The 11,055-nt window shown below is 41.3% G+C and overlaps 1 protein-coding gene across 4 annotated transcripts in view; it reads left to right on the forward strand.

Moving 5' to 3' along the window:
- Window positions 1–11,055, forward strand: part of CBFB (core-binding factor subunit beta) — a 71,929-nt gene that overhangs the window by 12,006 nt on the left and 48,868 nt on the right. The window lies entirely within an intron of this gene.

The raw sequence follows: 11,055 nt of genomic DNA on the forward strand, positions 1-11,055 counted from the left end.
TCAGTATCTTTCCCTCAGATGTAAATCTGTAAATGTTTATGCATATATTCTGTATTTCTCAAATAGAATTTTGCCAACATCTGTACTACTTCTGTACTATTTTTTTTTTTCTAGAAAAAAAAAAGCATTTTAAGGCAAAAACTCCTGCTGTACTGCTCCATGCCATGCTAATAAAGTTCTCCAGTGAATTTAGAGAAAAGGCATCTATGGACCTCAGACTGTGGGATCTCGAATTTGTCTTCTTTTTTTATGGTCTTTTTATTGAAACCATTAGATTTTGTTTCTGTCCCCACAGGACTAGGACTGGAAGCAAAGAAAAATTGAAGGAACATCTCCAAATGTTAATTATTTGCCTCTGTTCCTTATATTGGGTTCCAAATCAGTGTCTTCTTCCATATTGTCTCAGCTGAGTTACCTCCTGAAGCAGCTTAGTTCTCGTCCCATTCAGTGCAGCTTTTAGGAGCTGTAGCTGTTAAGGCTTTGGAGTTAGGCAAAATTGAGTTAAGTTCTGGCTCCTTCATTTACTGCAGTGTAACTTTGGGCATGTCTTTTAGTCATTATAATCCTTAGTTGTAAAATGAGATTAATGCATACTTCCCAGAGTTGCCGTTGAGAATAACTGAAATAGTATATGTAAAGTGTTTTGGCCACTACTGTACCTATCACAGTTACCCAAAAATTTATTTATTCAGAAGTCTTTTGTTGAACACCTGTTATGTGTACTGAGCATTGTCCTAGTTATGTGAGATACATCAGTGAACAAAGCAAAGATCCTTAATAGACAACATACATAAATTTATGTAATAGCTTACAAAGTGACAGTAGCTTTGGGGGAAAAGGAAAGGTATTATAGGATAAAGGTGATCAATGAGCAGGTATGTTTGCAGTTTTAAATTGGGTAGTCTGGAGGCCGGGCGCGGTGGCTCAAGCCTGTAATCCCAGCACTTTGGGAGGCCGAGGCGGGTGGATCACGAGGTCAAGAGATCGAGACCATCTTGGTCAACACGGTGAAACCCCGTCTCTACTAAAACTACAAAAAATTAGCTGGGCATGGTGGCGCGTGCCTGTAATCCCAGCTACTCAGGAGGCTGAGGCAGGAGAATTGCCTGAACCCAGGAGGCGGAGGTTGCGGTGAGCCGAGATCGCGCCATTGCACTCCAGCCTGGGTAACAAGAGCGAAACTCCGTCTCAAAAAAAAAAAAAAAAAAAAAATTGGGTAGTCTGGATAAGGAAGATCATACCTCAGCCAAGACATAAGGGAGGTTAGGGAATGATGAGCCATGCAGGGGTCAGGGATGGAGATTGGGGAAGTGGAGAGATGTGCCAGACAGAGGAAACAGCCATTATAAAGGGTCCCAGAGTGGCACCCTGTGTTTGATCAATAGCAGGTAGGCTATTGTGGCTGGAGTAGACTGAGAAAGAAGTAATAGTAGATGAAATCAGAAATAACAATGAGGCCAGTTCATGTGACCATGGTAGGCCATTGTAACCACATGGGATTTTTATTCTGAGTGAGATTGGGAATAGTTTTGAGTGTTTTGTTAGCTTATTTTTTACGGACAGGGTCTTGGTCTGTTGCCCAGGCTGACTCAAACTCCCGGACTCAAGTTATCCTCTCACTCGGCTTCTGAAGTAGCTGGGTCTAAATGCATGCCCCTGCACCTGGCTCAGGCTTTTGAGCAGATAAATGATATGATCTGCGTTGGTTTTGACACTCATGCTAACTGCTAGGTTAATAATAGGTTATACGGGGCAAAAGTGAGCAGGCTATTGCAGTAATCTTGGTGGGAGACCAGGGTGGTAGCAGTAGAGGTAATGAGAAATGGTCATATCCTGGATGTATTTTGAGGTAAAGGCAACAGGATTGCTTATGAATTAGATATGGTGTGTGAGAAAGAATAGTGAAGAATGACTCCAACTTAGGCTGAGGAAGGAGAATTATATGAATCAGGGAGGCAGAGGTTGTGGTGAGCCAAGATCATGCCACTGCACTCCAGCCTGGGCAACGAGAGCAAAACTCTGTCTCAAAAAAACAAAATGACTCCAACTTTTTGGCCAGAGAAACTGGGAGTATTGTGGTACTGGTTATCCGGGATGGGAAAAACTGGCTGGAACAATTTTGAGCAGCAGGTTAGGTCAGTTTAGGGCATGTGAGGTTGTGGTGGGAGCTTGTTATTGTAGCTTGTTTCTTTACCACTTCTTTTTTTTTTTTTTTTTTGAGACGGAGTCTCGCTCTTTCATCCAGGCTGGAGTGCAATAGCATGATCTTGGCTCACTGCAACCTCCATCCCTCAGGCTCAAGCAGTTTTCTGCCTCAGCCTCCCAAGTAGCTGGGATTACAAGTGTCTGCCACCACGCCAGGCTAATTTTTGTATTTTTAGTAGAGACGGGGTTTCACTATGTTGGCCAGGCTGGTCTTGAACTCCTCACCTTGTGATCCACCCACCTAGGCCTCCCAAAGTGTTGGGATTACAGGCGTGAGCCATGCGCCTGGTCTTTTTAAATTTTATTTTATTAGAGAGAACGTCTCAGTCTGTCACCCAGGTTGGAGTGCAGTGGTACAATCATAGCTCACTGTAACCTCAAACCCCAAACTCCTGGGTTCAAGAGATCCTCCTGCCTCAGCTTTTTTTTTTTTTTTTTTTTCCCCCAAAGGCAAGGTCTCATTCTGTTGCCAGGCTGGAGTACAGTGGTGCCATCATGGCTCACTGCAGCGTCAATCTCCCAGGCTCAGGTGATCCTTCCACCTCAGCCTTCTGAGTAGCTGGGACCACAGTATCTCACCTGTAATCCCAGCACCTCCATGCCTGAAGTTATTTTTGTATTTTTTGTGGAGATGGAGATTATGCTGGAGATTATGTTGCCTAGGCTAGTCTTGAACTCCTGGACTCAAGTGATCCTCCTGCCTTGGCTTCCCAAAGTGCTGGGATTATAGGCATGAGCCACCATGCCCAGGCTTGTTTTTTTAAAAAATAAATAAATAAATAGTTTCTAAGTGTTTCATTATTTTTTCTTCCTCAGTCTCTTGACTGGCTAGGTCAACAGATATTTGCCAAAACATCTGGCTAATTTTTAAATTTTTTTGTAGAGAAAAAAATTTTGCTCAGGCTGGCCTCAAACTCCTGGCTTTAAGTATTCCTCCCACCTTGGCCTCCCAAAGTGCTGGGATTACAGGCATGGCTCACTGCATCCAGTCCGAGTTTTAACAAATGTATGCACCCATGTAAATGCCACCACACTCAAGATATAGTTCAGTCACCCCCAAAGGTTTCCTTTTGCCCCTTTGCAGGAATCTGGGACTAGATGGACTAGGTGACTCTGCCTCGGTGTCTCTCATGAGGTTACAGTCAAGCATTTGCCTGGGGCTGTGCAGTCTCTGAAGACTTCACTAGAACTGAAGGATCTGCCTGTTGGTAGGTGGCTTCACTTCCTAGTCATGCTTCTCCATAGAGAGAAAAAGAGTGAAGCCACCATGCCTATCTGTCTGTCTGTCTGTCTATCTGACAGAGTCTCGCTCTGTTGCCCAGGCTGGAGTACAGTGGCGCAATCTCAGCTCACTGCAACCTCTGCCTCCCGGGTTCAAGCAGTTCTCCTGCCTCAGACTCCCAAGTAGCTAAGGTTACAGGCACACATGACTACGCCTGGCTAATTTTTGTATATTTAGTAGAGACAGGGTTTTACCATTTTGGCCAGGCTGGTCTCGAACTAATCTCCAGTGATCTGCCTGCCTCCGCCTCCCAAAGTACTGGAATTACAGGCGTGAGCCACTGCGCCCAGCCCGCTATGCCTTTTATGATCTATTCTTCAAGTCACTTTCATGCCTTTTATGATCTATTCTTTGAGTCACTTGTTGATTAGCCTGTTCATTAGAAGCTGGTCACTAAGTCTAGCCCCACATTCAACAGGGAGGGAGGGATTACACATGGATATGATACCAAGAGGCTGGGATCATTGAGGCCACCTTGGAGGTCAGCTACAATAATATTCACTTAAATTTAGTGAACTCAAAAAAAATTAGAATCCTAGTAGAGTGGAAACAAAAAGCTCTATGTTCTCTTTTATTTGAAATACAGTTCTATGACTTAAGAAAATGGGCTCGGCTGGGCGTGGTGGCTCAAGCCTATAATCCCAGCACTTTGGGAGGCTGAGGCAGGTGGATCATGAGGTCAGGAGTTTGAGACCAGCCTGGCCAACATGGTGAAACCCCATCTCTACTAAAAATAGAAAAATTAGCTGGGTATAATGGTGGGTGCCTGTAATTCCAGCTACTCGGGGGGCTGAGGCAGAGAATTGCTTGAACCCAGGAGGTGGCAGTTGCAATGAGCCGAGACCGTGCTATTGCACTCCAGCCTGGGCAACAGAGCGAGACTCCATCTCAAAAAAAAAGAAAAAAGAAAGAAAGGCGAATGGGCTCATAGAAATTAGTCCTTTTATTCATTCTGTTGCATATGTGGCTGTAGGAATAATTTCAAATCAAGGGCTTCCATATGAAAGGTCTGTTAATGGGTGACTGATTATAAGTATATACTTTACATATGACCAAGTCAGAGCATAAATTTTATAATCTGTCCTTCACATATATTTGAAACTTTTATACCCAGGTTTCTGGTGAGCTATCTACATTGGTTCTTAATAAGGATCTTTCTCAGAAATGATTTAAACTAATACAGTATAGTAGAAGGAGCTCTAGATTTAAGTTAAGACAATCATAACTATTTTCTTTAACATGTAAATGAGGACCAGAATATCTGCCCTATTCATGTGCCTCATGTGAGAATTAAATGTAGTACCAGCATATGTAAAAATATGTTTTAAATTGTAAACCGTTATCCACAGTTAGGCTATTTAATGGTTCTGTAGGGTGCGATTATAGCTGATTGATAGAGTGTTTGTGCTACAGCATGCCTTAGGTAAGCTTCGCTTCAGGTAGTTGAACAGTGTTGGAACACTACATCTTTCCCAAGTGTTTCATCCTGGTATGTTATTAAACACTAGTAGCCAAAATGTTCTTAATTCTTCTTTAAACCAACTTAGCTGTCAAAAGACATGGAAAAGCAACTAATCAGAATTTAAATCATTCTTAAGTTAAAATATTATAGACCAAGCAACTCCAGTTCCTTTGATCTTTCCATCTTTCCTCTTAGGACTTATTTCCAATTACTTTTATTTCAAATGAATGCAAATGATTATGGTTGACCATAAATTATTAGTCTTGAGTGGTCAGATTAATGGTTTTTACATGCATTCTGTGTCTCATAAAGCTTCACTGGGATTTTGAAATAACGATTGTATGTACTTTGTGATCCCAGTTTGTGGGTACAAAGATAAGGAGTATGAACATCATTTCATAAAAGGAAAAAAATGAACTTTACAGTGTTTCTGTTCACCATTTTGTTCTGTGGAAATTGAATATGCTATCTAGTTTTTACTACATTGACCTCAGAAAAAGAGAGATTAAACTTTTTTTTTTTTTTTTTTTTGAGACGGAGTTTCGCTCTTGTTACCCAGGCTGGAGTGCAATGGCGCGATCTTGGCTCACCGCAACCTCCGCCTCCTGGGTTCAGGCAATTCTCCTGCCTCAGCCTCCTGAGTAGCTGGGATTACAGGCATGCGCCACCATGCTCAGCTGGTTTTTTGTATTTTTAGTGGAGACGGGGTTTCACCATATTGGCCAGGCTCATCTCAAACTTCCTGACCTTGTGATCCACCTGCCTCGGCCTCCCAAAATGCTTGGATTACAGGTGTAAGCCACCTCACCCAGCCCGAGGTTAAACATTTTTATGGCTGTTACATTCCTGTTTATAGCTTATGATTTTAATTAATAGTCAAATACATTAACATCAGACATTGAGAAGTATAAGGTATATGTCACTGGAGTAGCTACTTTTTAAAATGTTGTATATATTTTTTTTTCTTCTGGACCTTTTATACTTAAAAGTCTTTAAATCATTTATTTTTGTGAGCATAAAATAACAAAGCAAAATCTAATAAGATTGGTTTTAATGAATGGGGACAGAATTTTATTTTAAATAGCCTTTTCTAATAAAGGTCTATGGCTCTGCTTCTTCTGGAATCTTTTACATACTTGACTGCAGGATCTTTGTCCCAAAATAAATATTGTGTTTGTTTATATACCATCCACAGTTTGGCAGAGTTTACAGGACTTCTTGATGTTAGCTTTGAGAAACCTCTATTTAAGCTCAAGAAGTTTCCTCTCCTTTATAGATAGCCCAGTCATTCCAAATAAAAGATCTCTGTGGTAAAGCTTTAGAGTGTGATTTTCTTCAAGAGAAATTGAGACAACTTTACAGATACCTCATCACATCTGGATTTTAAGTATTTGAATTCAACTAAAATATGAATTGACAGCACTTAGTTATTGACATTTAGTGTGTCGAAATATGGTTTTTAAAAATGTTTTAGTTACACTGTAATCTAATAACTGAATCATAAAATTTAGAACTGGTATCTGCAAGCTTACCATATGTGTGTCTGTGTGTGTGTGTGTATTTGACATCTTTGTATCTGGAAAAGGGTTTGTATTTTTAAAGGAAAGTTTTTATTTTAGTTATTTTTCAATCTAAAGAGAGGAAGTTGACTTTCTGAAAAAATTAAAATGTTTTGGCTGGGTGTGGTGGCTCATGCCTGTAATCCCATTACTTTGGGAAGCCCAGGCAAGTGGTTCACCTGAGATAAGGAGCTCGAGACCAGCCTGGCCAACATGATGAAACCTGACCTCTACTAAAAATACAAAAAATTAGCTGGGTGTGATGGCCTGTGCCTGTAATCCCAGCTACTTGGGAGGCTGAGGCAGGAGAATCACTTGAACCTGGTAGGCAGAGGTTGCAGTGAGCCGAGATTGCACCTCTGCACTCCAGCCTGGGTAACAGAGCAAAGACCCTCTCAAAAAAAAAAAAAAAAAAAAGAAAGAAAAAAAATTTTTTTGGCTGGCTGGTTGCGATGGCTCACGCCTGTAGTCCCAGCACTTTGGGAGGCCGAGGCGGGCGGATCACGAGGTCAAGAGATCGAGACCATCCTGGCCAACATGGTGAAACCCCATCTCTACTAAAAATACAAAAAATAGCTGGGCATGGTGGCACGTGCCTGTCGTTCCAGCTACTCAGGAGGCTGAGGCGGAAGAATCGCTTGAATCCAGGAGGTGGAGGTTGCAGTGAGCCGAGATTGTGCCACTGCACTCCAGGCTGGCGGTAGAGCAAGACTCTGTCTCAAAAAATAAATAAAAAATAAAAAATTTAAATGTTTTAAAATTAGTATGTCATAGTACCTTCCAGTTAGAGTTATGTGAATCTACATACATGGTAAATGTACCTCTGAAGCACTTGAAGATGTAGTCCTTTTTTCCCTTCTTTTGAATTGCATTATATCCATTTTGGTGTAAAGGTGAAATTCTCATACATGACCTTTCCTGAATTATATATGTTCCAAGTGACAGAGGCAGAAATATATATGTCTGAGAAGAGCATCCTTCACTCTTTCCCTTCTTGCTTCTACTTTCTACATTTTTTTGACGGAGTCTTGCTCTGTTACCTAGGCTGGAGTGCAGTGGTGTAGTCTTGGCTTACTGCAATCTCTGCCTCCCAGGTTTAAGTGATTCTCCTTCAGCCTCCCAAGTAGCTGAGATTACAGGCACCTGCCACCACACCTGGCTAATTTTTGTGGTTTTTAGTAGAAGTGGGGTTTCACCATGTTGGCCAGGCTGGTCTCGAGCTCCTGACCTCAGGTGATCCACCCACCTCAGCCTCCCAAAGTGCTGGGATTACAGGTGTGAGCCACCATACCTGGCCTGTTTTTTGTTTGTTTGTTTTTTAAACCGGATCTCTCTCTGTCACCCAGGCTGGAGTACAGAGGTATGATCTGTACTGCAACCTCTACCTCCTTGGCTTAAGCAGTCTTCTCACCTTAGCCTCCCAAGTAGCTTGAACCATAGGCATACACCACCATGCCCAGGTAATTTTTTCATTTTTTTGTAGATACGGGGTCTCACCATGTTGCCCAGGTTGGTCTCAGATTCCTGGACTCAAGCAATTCACCCACCTCGGCCTCTCAAAGTGCTGGTATTACAGGCGTGTACCCATCATTTCTTTTTAATGATTAATTCAAATGCTGCCAGGATAAAGACTGTTGAAATGTTCTTGACTGAAAATGTTAATTTCTTTGTAGCACTGCTATGCTCTAGTTTTACTGCCTCCCATTTTCACTTGTAATTTTTCAATCAGCATTATTGAGGCATCATTTGCGTACAACATAGCTCACCTGTTTTAAGTATGCAAGTCTGTGACAACTGTGTATTATTCAGTAGTATAACCACCACCAAAGTCAAGATTTAGAATATTTCCATTGCTTCAAAAAGTTCCCTCATGCCCTTTCCGGGTGGCGTTCTAATTGATGCATACATATATGCACTGATACTTTTGTGATCTTCATCTTACAGGGAAGAAAACATTGGTAATTTCTTTTTAACAGCATAAAAATGCTGTTTACCTTCAGGCGTAGAGACTGTTACTTCAATATTATTTTTTTATATTTTTCTATAGAGGATCGGAAGCTACAGACAAGCTCAAATGTAATAGACAATGATATGGTGGAGTTTAATTGTTGTTACCTATTTTTATGAAAGTATACAATGTAAATAGCTGGAAATTATTATCTATCACAAGCTTTTCAGTTTAAACTGGGCCTCCTCAAATTATTGTGTATTTAGGAACTAAGAATTTTAAATAACATTTGAAGTGTGCTTCAATGCCATGTGTGGAAACTGTATTAAAAAAACAAGATGTGCCTCTTGGAAGTATTGCTGTGCTTTCAGGACTCTGATGCAGGCTGTACCATGTGTCCTAAGAAGGAAAGGGCTGAGTCTGGAAATGGTTGGCGGGTTGTTTTTGTGGATGAAAAACCTTTTACCCATGTATGCAGCCAGTACCGAGCCTTTTTGTGTTTTAAAGGTCACAAGTAAAGGCAGGTTGCTCTTCAGATTAAAACAAAAGGATGCTCTAGAAACTTGTGACTTCCACATTTACATTAGAAGAATTTAGATGTTTTCAAATAAACAGATCTTCCACCCATATAGTAGATGTTCAAAGTTCTGTGTAACAACAATGATAGTCTCTAATAATTGTGTGGCCTCACTTGCAGAACATTGTTCTAAATAATGAGCCCTTTGGGAGAACCCTCTAAATTATTTTTTTGGAATATTGTTTATTCACACCAGCTCTTTAGTCCTGAGTTTCCATCCCTTTGCTATCCAGACATTTCTGGGCCGTTTTTTACTGAGCCAGGTGCCATGGCTCACGCCTATGGTCCCATCGCTCTGGGAGGCCAGTGCAGGTGGATCACCTGTGGTTGGGACTTCAAGACTAACATGGCCAGCATGGTGAAGCTTGTCTCTACTAAGAATGCAGAAATTGTCCGAGCATGGTGGTAGGCGCCTGTGGTCCCAGCTGCTTGGGAGGCTGAGCTATAAGAATCGCTTGAACCTGAGAGGCAGAGGGTGCAGTGGGCCAAGATCCTGCCACTCCACTCCAGCCTGGGAAACATGCTAAATTCTGTCTCAATAAATAAATAAAAATGCAGAAATTGGTCAGGCATGGTGTCACATGCCTGTAGTTCCAGCTACTTGGGAGGCTGAGGCAGGAGAGTTTCTTGGGCCTGGGAGGTGGAGGCTTCAGTAAGCGGAGATCACATCACAGCACTCCAGCCTGGGCGACAGAGTGAGACTCCATCTCCAAACAAACAACAAAAAAACCTCAATAACATTTCCTGTTTTCTTTAACTGTATTGGCCAAAGTTGAAATATCCCTCCTGAATATTCTGTATGAAAACACTGGATATCAAGAAAAAAGGAAAATTCAGGCAGTTGGTTACACTTTTAGTGTTGTCTCTAAAAAGTCATAGCCAAGACCACCTAGGTTTTCTCCTATGTTATCTTCTAGAAGTTTTACAATTTTGTATTTTATATTTAGACCTATGGTCCATTTGGAATTAATTTCTGTGGAACATAGAACGTCTGTATCTAGATTCGTTTTTGTGCATGTGGATGTCCAGTTGTACCAGCATGAAATCTTAATTTTTATGTGAAGACTCTTGATTTTAAAGGTTCATTCAAATCTTTTTTTGGTGGTAGTGGTACTGGAGAAATTACAGCTCTCCCTCCCCTAATACTTGTCTGCAGAATGCATTTATCCATCCTGGATAATCTCTGCCTCCTTTATCCCTCTTACCCGCAATGCTCTTCATCCATCCACCTAAGTTTAATTGATTCTTCAACCAGAAGGAAAGAATTAAGGTTTTTGGTTCTTCTAACACATCTTCTCAATGTGACTATACTCACTTTTTTAAAAAGCTATTTATAAAATATCAAGATATTACATAAAGTTAAAAATTGAAACAAAATTCAGCATCTTAATTCACCAATTACACAATTGAATGGTTTTTTGTTTGTTTTTTTTTTCTTTTGAGATGGAGTTTTGCTCATTGACCAGGCTGGAGTGCAATGGCGCGATCTTGGCTCACTGCAACCTCCACCTCCTGGGTTCAGGTGATTTTCCTGCTTCAGCCTCCTGAGTAGCTGGAATTACAGGCATGTGCCACCACACTCAGCTAATTTTTTGTATTTTTAGTAAAGATGGGGTTTTACCATGTTGGTCAAGCTGGTCTTGAACTCCTGACCTCAGGTGATCTACCCACCTCAGCCTCCCAAAGTATTGGAATTATAGGCGTGAGCCGCCGCGCCCAGACGCTGAGCGGTTTTTGATATATTCACAATGTGCAACCATCACCATTGTCTAATTTGTGAATGTTTCAGAACTCCGGGCCATTTTATTTATTTTTGAGACAGTCTTGTTCTGTTTGTTGCTCAAGCTGGAATGCAGTGGCATGACCATGGCTCACTGCAGCCTCACCCTCCTAGGCTCAAGCGATTCTTTCACCTCGCTGGGACTATAGGTACATGGTACTACATCAGCTATTTTTTTTTCTTTTTTTTTTTAACTTTGTGTAGAGACAGGGTCTCACTATGTTACTTAGTCTGGTCTTGAA

Source organism: Sapajus apella, unplaced genomic scaffold (genome assembly GCF_009761245.1).
Source record: "Sapajus apella isolate SASKATOON/1434 unplaced genomic scaffold, GSC_monkey_1.0 scaffold15, whole genome shotgun sequence".
In the NCBI taxonomy this organism is placed as follows: domain Eukaryota; kingdom Metazoa; phylum Chordata; class Mammalia; order Primates; family Cebidae; genus Sapajus; species Sapajus apella.